This window comes from Sceloporus occidentalis, unplaced genomic scaffold (assembly GCF_023333645.1).
Source record: "Sceloporus occidentalis isolate IW3139 unplaced genomic scaffold, rSceOcc1.0.p SCAF_1, whole genome shotgun sequence".
Classification (NCBI taxonomy): Eukaryota; Metazoa; Chordata; class Lepidosauria; order Squamata; family Phrynosomatidae; genus Sceloporus; species Sceloporus occidentalis.
Window position 1 is genome coordinate 57,298,251 of NW_028316981.1, and position 9,620 is coordinate 57,307,870.

Here is a 9,620-nt window from a genome sequence, read left to right on the forward strand (position 1 = left end):
AAATCTGGACATTTGAAATGTATGAGCTACCAGACACCAACTCAGAAAGCAAGACAGAGCCAGTATAGTCAGTCAGTCAGTCAGTCAGTCAGTCAGTCAGTCAGTCAAATGTTATTGCTTTTGGCCATAAAACAACATCACATGCATAAAACAACATCACAAAAACAACAAAATACATACATATCATATTTGTGACATCAGTGGTTATACAGCAATTTATGATTTATAAATTTAAACATTTAGAAAAATGTAAGATAACTATATATAACTAGTATAAAATTATTAAATATAATTATCACCTTTACAACTTATGGCTATTTCTGCTATGTATTTCTTATTATTATTATTATTATTATTATTATTATTATTATTATTATTTGGCTGCTAGGGCATACAAAGCTACTCTCCAGGTCACATATTTGTCCAAATCTGCTAGGAGATAAAACTCACTTCTTGTGGACTCTGGCAAGGGCTAGTTTCAGTTAAAGGTGTCACAAATCCCTCCCTAGGTTCACCATATAGTGTACAAAACAATATGTAGTAGACAAGGTCCTCTAATTCCAGGCATTCATATATGCATGTGCGCTTCTTTATTGGGATGTCTCTATGCCTCCCAACTCTATATGCTGTGTCCATCATATTCAATCTTAGTTCTGTGAAGGCTTTCCACAATTGTACAAATGTTAAATTGTTAAAGTAGTCTGCATGTTCACAGATCTCCTTGAGTTTATGATATAAAGGTGCACATGGGGAAAAATAGATAGTATTTAAACCCCTTAAAGTCATAGTCCAGCATTCAAGCCATTGAGCAGAAAAAACCCGAATTAATTACAAAATATAAATGCTGGCATCTAGTGGACACATTTGAAGGCGCACGCACACGTACACTCAATGTTCCACACCAAAGGCCAGAGTGATGTAGTGATTTGAGTGTTGGATCAGGGTGATCAGATGTCATAAGCAGAAAGGAAGACAAAGGGCCACAAAACACTGGACATTCCAGAAAAATATAGGGCATTACAAAGTAAACGCTAAAAACTCTACTATAAATATAAATTAATGCTTCTTGGTCAAGCTCAAAATAGAGGACATTTTGGAATTCCTCCTGGAGAGAAGGTCGAAATGTAGGACATGTCCTGGAACAGGAGGATATCTGGTCACCCTGTGTTGGATTATGATTCTGGAGACCAGAGTTCGAATTCTGGCTTGGTCATGTAAACTCTGGGTGACCTTGAACAAGTCACACTCTCTCAGCCTCACAGGATGGCAATAGCAAATCACTTCAGAAGAAATATGCCAAGAAAACCCCATGATAGGCTTGCCTTAGGGTCACCATAAGTCAGAAATTATTTGAAGGCACACAACAAGGGCCTCAATAACCCAAAGTCGCCAAATCCTGTCTGGTTTTGGAATTTGACCAGGATCAGCAATGGTTGTAACTCAGATGGGAGACTGCCAATGAATATCAGGTGATGTAGGCTGTATTTCAGAGGAAGGAACTGGCAAAACCATCTCTTGAGTATTCCTTTTCTAAGAAAACCCTATAAACTCATGAGATCACCATAAGTCAATAGGTGATTTGAAATCTCATTATAGACATACATGTTCCACATTGTTTGTTGTACACACACCATACTCTTTGATAATGATGGGCTTTTTCACTTCACACAGTCATACCACTAAGACTGTGCTTTAACTGCTGTGGCTGCATTCTGTGGAGTCCTGGGATTTGTATTTTCATCAAACACACCAAAGGAGCTCTCTGGCTGAAAACAGTAAATGCACTTCCCTAAACTGAAGATCCCAGTATACCATAGAGTAGTGCTATGGCAGCTAAACAGTCTGTGTTTTTCCAGCTCTCCTTCACCATACTTCCAATGCCAATACTGCTAAAAATCTTAAGCAGAGGACAAGGAGGGAAAGATAAGATGGGCTGGGCTGGCATAAAAATACTTTTTTGAAAAAGCTTCTTTATCAGAGGCTTTGTTAACTGAGGTATGCCTGTAGTTCAAGAGAGCAAACACAACCAAACAAACGATGCCCCGAGCCATTTCATTTCATACATTTTTCTCTTCTAGTTTTCCAGTGTGGAAGCTTTAAATTAATTTTAATTGGTTTCACAGTTATCTAGAAATACCAGAATGTCACCATATGATAATGAGGAATAAAATAAATTGCAGGATGTGTTGTAAGAGAAGTGAAAGAGCACCTGTTTTTATTTACTCATGATCTCTGTTTCCCTATACCAAGTTCTGATTTTCAAGGTTATTTTTGCATCCCTTTCATTATTGAGTAATTAATCTTTCTGACTAATGTTTTTCCAGATGCAGTGAGCTGATCATTCCACTTTAATTTTTTTAATGCAGTGATGTAGTGAAGCCAGCACCTGAAGAGTTAGGGAAATTTGGACTGATAGGGCTAACTCTGGAGTTTATCACACGGGAGGAATTTCTCTTAATTTCGAATGAAAAGAAAGTGGGGCCAGAACGTATTCATGTGAATTTGCTAGTTCAGCAAATTTACGTGAATTCGAATTGCATTCGAACTGACTCCCCATTGCCTGAAAATAGCTTGCCATTGCCTGAATTTGTGTGTGATCACCTCTCACACAATAATGTGAAGCCCCATGATTGCGTTCAGACTGACTTCCCATTGCCCAAAATTACGTGTGGTAGTCTATCATGCAATAACGTTAAACCCTATGATTGCGTTCGGATTGCCATTGGATTATACTTCCAATTTCCCTTGTCTGATAATGTCCAATGTCAAGAGCCACCTCACCCAGCAGGGAAGAATGCTTGGAGTTGCAGTCCAACAATGGGAGAACTGTATGATTCATGCAGCTCTCCAGTTGTTGGACTGCAGCTCCAAGCATTCCTCACCTTTGGCTATGGTGATAAGGGGCACCAGGATGAGCAGTCCAACAATGATCCCCACTCATATACCCTACAAGGATCCCTGTTATCTCTGGACTTAGCTGCAATTTTCATGGCTCAGGTGGAAGGATGTATTTCCCAGTAGCAATATATCAACACTTTTTCTCATATTGGTGGGAACTGTCTCTGCTCTTCCCTTTTCTCTCTATTTTACTGTTCACACATGTCCAGTAAGGATTCTAGAGATTGCTGCTCTTTACCTTGCCTGTTGTATGCAGGTACTGTTATGCCCAGATTTTAAGGGCAACCTGTTTATCCTGAGAGCATGTAGTGGAAATCTTCCTCCCAGTAAACTTATTCACAGCAGGGCTGACACAGACAAAGAGACACCAAATTTGGTTTTAGACACTATGCATGTAACATTTATTGGAATAGACATAGACAAATACAAGTACCAAGAGAGCTCTCACACACACCATTCACACAATACTCACACACACAGATGGCACTTTACTGAAGCCGTTGATCAGTCGCCTTCATGAAGGCGTGGGAGCTCTGTTGCCGCAGATCCACAGCACACCTTTGATTTGGAAAAGTCTCTCTTTTAAGGCTTTACCACGTCCTCCATCCTTCTGCCTTTACATTAGGACCTCTTCCTTTGACGCTGACCAACACTTTAGATCGAACAGTTCTTTGCAGTCTCTTCCTTATCAGTCTTTGTTTACACATTTTGTCATCTATCCAGGCTGTTCTTTTAGTCCTGGACATCTTCTTCTTTACGGATAAGCAGCTACATACAAGGTTTTGGACACGCCATCTATCGCCACATCAGCAGTCTTCAAAAATTCTCGCCTCGCTTGCCAGACAGCTTTCCCCATCATGCATTGCATTTCTCCATCTTAGTTCAGCTCATTGCCACCAAATTTACATCCTCACCCATTCCTCACAGCACACACACTTACAGTAGGATCTGCTAGAACAGAATCCCTTTCTTTCCCAGCTCAAGTTCCATTGCATTGTTTACTGCAGATGCACTGCTGCAACCCAACACTGAATATCTGTCTTTCTTTTGCCCTTCTTCACCATCCTCCCAATGCCAATACTGCTTTAAGGAAAAACTACTAGCTAGCAACAAGACAAGGAAGGAAAAAGGGGCTGAGTGGTCTTTGAAAACAGCAATGCCACTATAACTGCAGACTTTGGTAACTGCAGAATGCCTGTGTTTATATATTAGCACATCCAAATTTTATGCCATTATGTTTCCCTTTTTTTGGCATTAAATTTCCTCTTTTGCAGAGTGGACCTATCAAAGGTGCGGTACACACTGCCAATAAGCGGCATAGCAGCACCAATACTAGAGTTAGGGACCACACGGCAACTGCACGGTCCCTAACGCTAGTACATAGTGGCAGTGTTACAATGGCGGCACCCCATGTACACTGGTGCCGCCATTGTGACATGAGCATTACACGGCATCCACATGGCGCCGTGCGTCATTTATGTTGCAAGTGCGCCAATGGCGTACTTGTGACATCATTGTGGTGCCGCAGAAAGAACCCAGAAGCAAGAAGCATGAATTTTTTCTGTGGAGAGAAAACGGGTGCCAGCATGCCGTCGTTTCTCAGCGATCTGTCTCGAGCCTAAGTAGTCATCCAGATTTATCAGCTTTGGCTGTCAGTGTTTCTTCATGATTGTTTAGTAGGACGTTGTGGCCATGATTAGCTGTTATGCTAGCTACGAATGCAGTCACTGTAATGCACCAGCAGAAAAGCACTAAGAGCTTTCCAGTCCTTTTTACTTCTGATTTGTGCACAACTTGCTAGCCTGATATTCTGCTGTCTGCTTTAAAACAGGGCAAAGCTGTCACAGTTCAGACAGTGAAAATAATCCCAGGAGAATGTGGGTTGAATCTTTGGAGATTATCAGACCGGGGGGGGGGGAGGGAGGAGCCAAGAGTAAAAGGTTTACTCTTCATGTTATCACACTGAAGATTTTCAGACAACGTCACACTCATTCAGAATTTATCCCTTGAAAATCGAGGAATGCTCCTGCAATAAACCATTCCTGGGACTTCCCCGTGAATGGCTTGTTGCTGGAGCATTCCTCGATCTTCAAGGGATAAGTCCTGAATGAGTTTGACGTCTGAAAATCTTCAGCGCGATTGTGTGATTATGTCAGGAGTATGCCTTTTACTACTGGCTCCCCTCCCCCCCATTTGATAATCTCCTAAATTGTTCACATGCATTTTGCATCTAAGTTTTTTCGGGAGGTGGGGGGGCTGCCAAAAAGTCCACTTAAGATAACTGATCTCAGGGTTTTTCCGAGTTTTCCTAAAAGATTCACATTGTGGTTGGTTGCGTGAATAACTGATAGGACTAGCCCCAGGGTAAAGCAAGATAAAACTCTGCATGGCTTGATCATGTTTCAAATACCTCCACATCATTGACTCCATCTTTATTCACAATGCTGATAAATATGAGCAAGAGGGTTCGCAGAGATGTGCATAGCTGCAGTTCCAATTAAAAAATAGTGTGAACAACAAAATTGGAATTTTAATCAAAGGAGATGTTGACGGTGACCCTATCCCAAAACAGATTCAGCACATTGGATACCTCCTTTAAAGTTTGGACTAAAACCCAGAGTGGATTCACTGTTCCACTGAGATGATAGCAACAAGCCAACGCTGACTGTGGCTAACATCATCTATTGCAGGATGCAGCATAAAAGTTCACCAGTTGGAATTAAGCTTTGTTTTCCCTTTCAACCCCCTTCCCTGGCTTCCCTGTTTACACTATTCAGCCTCCTCTTGGCTATTCAGTGCATGCTGGAGAACAGGGGGAACCAGAGAAGCTTCTGGCTATGGCCCCCATAGCATGATCCAGATCAATAACATCATGTGATGAGCTCAGCTGAGATCCACAGGAGGTTTCTCCAAACTCCCCTGTCCCCTACCAGCCTCTCAGTAGCCATAGAGGTGCTGTCACATCAAAACAGTGAATATTGCTGGAGGGTGTGTGTGTGAGTGGGCTTTGGTTGTTATGAAGGGACTGACGCCCGCATGTCATTAACAGGACATCAGGCTGTGTGTCCTTATTGAGGACTTCTCCTTGATCAAGAGTTCACTGATATCGCATTCCTACATGGGTTAAGGGCCAAAGTTTGAATTTTCCTGAAGCTGACAGTAACAAAGACAGTTTTACAGAACAACAACTATGGAGGAAAAGGAAATGATATTTTGAGATTTGCATTAACCCTGCCAGTTGGTGTTGCCAGCAAAGGCGTCTCACAGGAAAGGAATACAGCTATGTTTGTATTCAAAGCATCAATCATCTGCATGCTGACACTAAATATTTCTGGATACAGATAAAGCAGTAAGCACTGAGAATCAGAAAACCAGAGAGTTCGAAGGGGCCTCATGGGCCATCATGTCCAACCCCACTCAGTGCTGTAGAGCATTTCCAGCAGGTCCGTCCTCTTTCTGAAATCATCAAGTGAAAGAGACTCCACCTAGGTACTTAGTTCTATTGCGAGACTGTTCTGACTGTCAAGAAGTTTCTTCTAATGTTCAATCTAACATTTGTAACTTAAAGGCATGCAACCTGGTCCTTATCTTCTGGGGCAGCAGAGAACAAAATGCACCTTCCTCTTTGTAACAACCCTGTAGGAAAAAGCAAGCCCCACAGAATCCAAAAGGACTTACACTCAAGTAAGTGGGTATCCAATTGTAGCCTTATAATGTAATGCAGTACTATATGCATGTATCCTGTGCAGGCTGGTTTCTGGAAGCATATTGATGGGCATGTGAGCATGACTATGCATGTCAATGTGCATTATAGAGAGCAGTTATGAGAACACAATAAGCATTAATAAGTGATCCAGCATGGTATAGTGGTTTGAACACTGGACTATACCTCTGGAGATCAGGTTTCAATTCCCCACTCAACCATGGAAACCCATTGGGTGACCATGGGCAAATCACACACATTCAACCCCAGAAAACTCTGTACTAGGTTCACCTTAGGGTCTTCATTACTTCATTAATACCCAACTTGCTGGAGGCAATTGGCTTACACTTAGGGAGTGCTAATTCACTGATAAGCGATATAGAAATGTACTTGCTGTTGCTATTCATTAGTTGTCAATTACTTGAAGACACACAACAAACAAGAACAACATTAATAAATGTTCCCCTGTGTAATTGCTTCCCAAGCTGTCTGACCAGCAGTTATTTTTTCCCCAATGTGTCAGGAACCAGTACCCTATTTGTGCCTGTTGGCTACCATTGTTTTATTCTTTCCTAGAACTCCAGTGCTCACAATCCTTCAGGAGATAAGGTTAAGCAGAGTCTGGATAGCCATCTGTCAGGGATGCTTTGTTTGTGAGTTCCTGAATGGCAGGGAGTTGAACTGGATGGCACTTGTGGTCTCTCCCAACTCTATGATTCTATGATTCTAGGGCAGAGGGAGGGGAAGGCCAAGGGAAGGGAGATCAAGCTGTTTCTCTTCATATGCTCCTCGATCCTCTAAATAAGTTCAATTTTTCTAAGTTTAATTGACAAAAATAGTCAGCCATTATTCTTTGGCCTATGCAATGTATGCAAAGATAAAATCAGGGGGTTCTTTCTTTTCTTTTTTTTAAAGGAGTGGTGCCAGTTTAACATTCTCAAAAAGACACTTTCTGGTGCTTTCCCTTGATTGTCCTCTCCTGAATTGTAAGCCATTCCAGTTAGACTGTTGTTAAAGAAGGCAACTGCACTGTATATGCTGTTCTTCCCTTATCGCTAGCCTCAGACTTCCTGTTTATAGAATAAATGCCAGGTGTCTGCACAATAACTTCATCTGTTCCTCCTTGGAAATCCCTTTTTAACTTCTCTGTTCTGCTATGAATTCCCCATATGGCCTTGGGCTTTTATTTTAAGTTTGCTTTCCTTCTTCGATCCTTGCATATCTGTAAAGTGTAGATGTTAAGTCCATGCCTATGTATGCATGCCTACATATGCCTATGTAGGTGCATCACACTATGTTCAAGAAGACTTACTCTCAAGTAATTACAAATTGCAGCTCTTAGCGCTAATCCTCTTGGTGAGTTATGTTCCCATAACTAGGTATTATACCAGTGGAAGTATTTTGAGGGTCACTGCACAAGGAGGTATCCAGTACCTCCTTTCCCATCCTGCCCAGCTAGACAGTGGTTAGGAGTGGAGTTGCACCAGGATGTTGTCCCCCTGCTGTGGCACATCTGGAGAGGAAAGAATCAGCTTTTATGCTACATTTATGTTGGAGGTCCAAGAGCAAAAGCTGCTCCTTCTTCTTTGGCTGTAAATGGCAACCGGATGATACCCAGACACAACTCTACTCACCAACTGGTTGGAGGGATATGCCTGACTCTACCCAGGTGCCATTGAACGGCCAATATTAAGTATTCTAGCAGAGATTTATGCTCTGTCAGCATTTTAAAAAAAGGATCTTAGTGTTTGCCCTTTTCCTTTTCTCAAGTCTGTAAGAGTCTAGCTGTGAGGCAAAGTCCTTCAACTTTGAAAGTCCTAGAATCCCCATGCCCAGAATGTGGAAGAAGAAACCCGTTTCATTTTCTTTCTTGCAGCCAGGGGGACTCATGAGAAACATCTGGGATGATGTCATTGGTAACTTCATAACCTGTTAATGTAATCCCCTTGAATTATGGTTTGGCCCAGAAGTGGCTGTTCTTACTAGCAGTTCAGTTCAGAAAGAGAAAGATAGACAGAGTGGTGTTGCACTCATCAGATATCAGGATGAGGCCCTTTTCACTTTTAGTATGGTAACAGGATTTTCATTCATGTACCAAGGAAGGGACAGAAGGGTAAATTCCTTATGTTGTTGTTATTGCTGTTGTTCTTGTTATGCATTTTTACCTATTTTTTATTTTTTAATTATGGTAGGATTTTAAGATATACCTCCAAGGTTGCTATATTGCTGAGTTGCACTTATAGAACAGTTCTGCAGTCAAGTCCAGCACTGGCACCTCATTAGATGCATGGGAATTTGGTGACATTCTATATGCATTTAGTTTAATATATAATTCATTATATTGTGGATTTTTTCAAACAAGTATTTTTTTAATTAAGTTGTGATTTCATTTGCAATATTCATTTATGTCTGGCCTCATAGAAGACAGAAAAAAGTACATTCACTAGGGTAACTGTCTCATTTTGCCTAATGTTGATCCTGGTGATCTTCATGTAGATGTATAGTTTTCTACAGAGTAGGCCCCCTACATCACCAGCATCTATATAGAAGTAATTGTATATCCCATCAGGCTCGTTCATGATGCATAGAGAGGTCTCACTTCAAAGTGGATAAGTAGGACAAGGTTCAAGCCACAGGCTACATGTATTTCTCATGTGTGGTTGTAATATCGTAAACAGTTTATCTTATGTCTTTTCTTTTCTTTTCTTTCTTTCTCTTCAGCAGAGGAATTTCTGGTTCAGTAAAAGGTAGGGTCATAGTACTGAGCCTGGACATGGTTTCCCTGATTAGCTGTAGTAGAACTGAGTGGATCAGAGCTGGCTGTTTTCTCATCTTAACCTACCAGAATAGTAAGATAATGAGTTCCTTAGTGTGAAACATGTGCAAAATCCCTCAGAGTGATGTGAGGAAAGGCCAGCTTTATCAGGAAGAGACAGTAAAATCAGGAAGTCATCTGGTTAACCTTCATTGCTTTCAACTTCTGCTTTTGTATACTTCTCCATTTTGTGTTTTATATGGA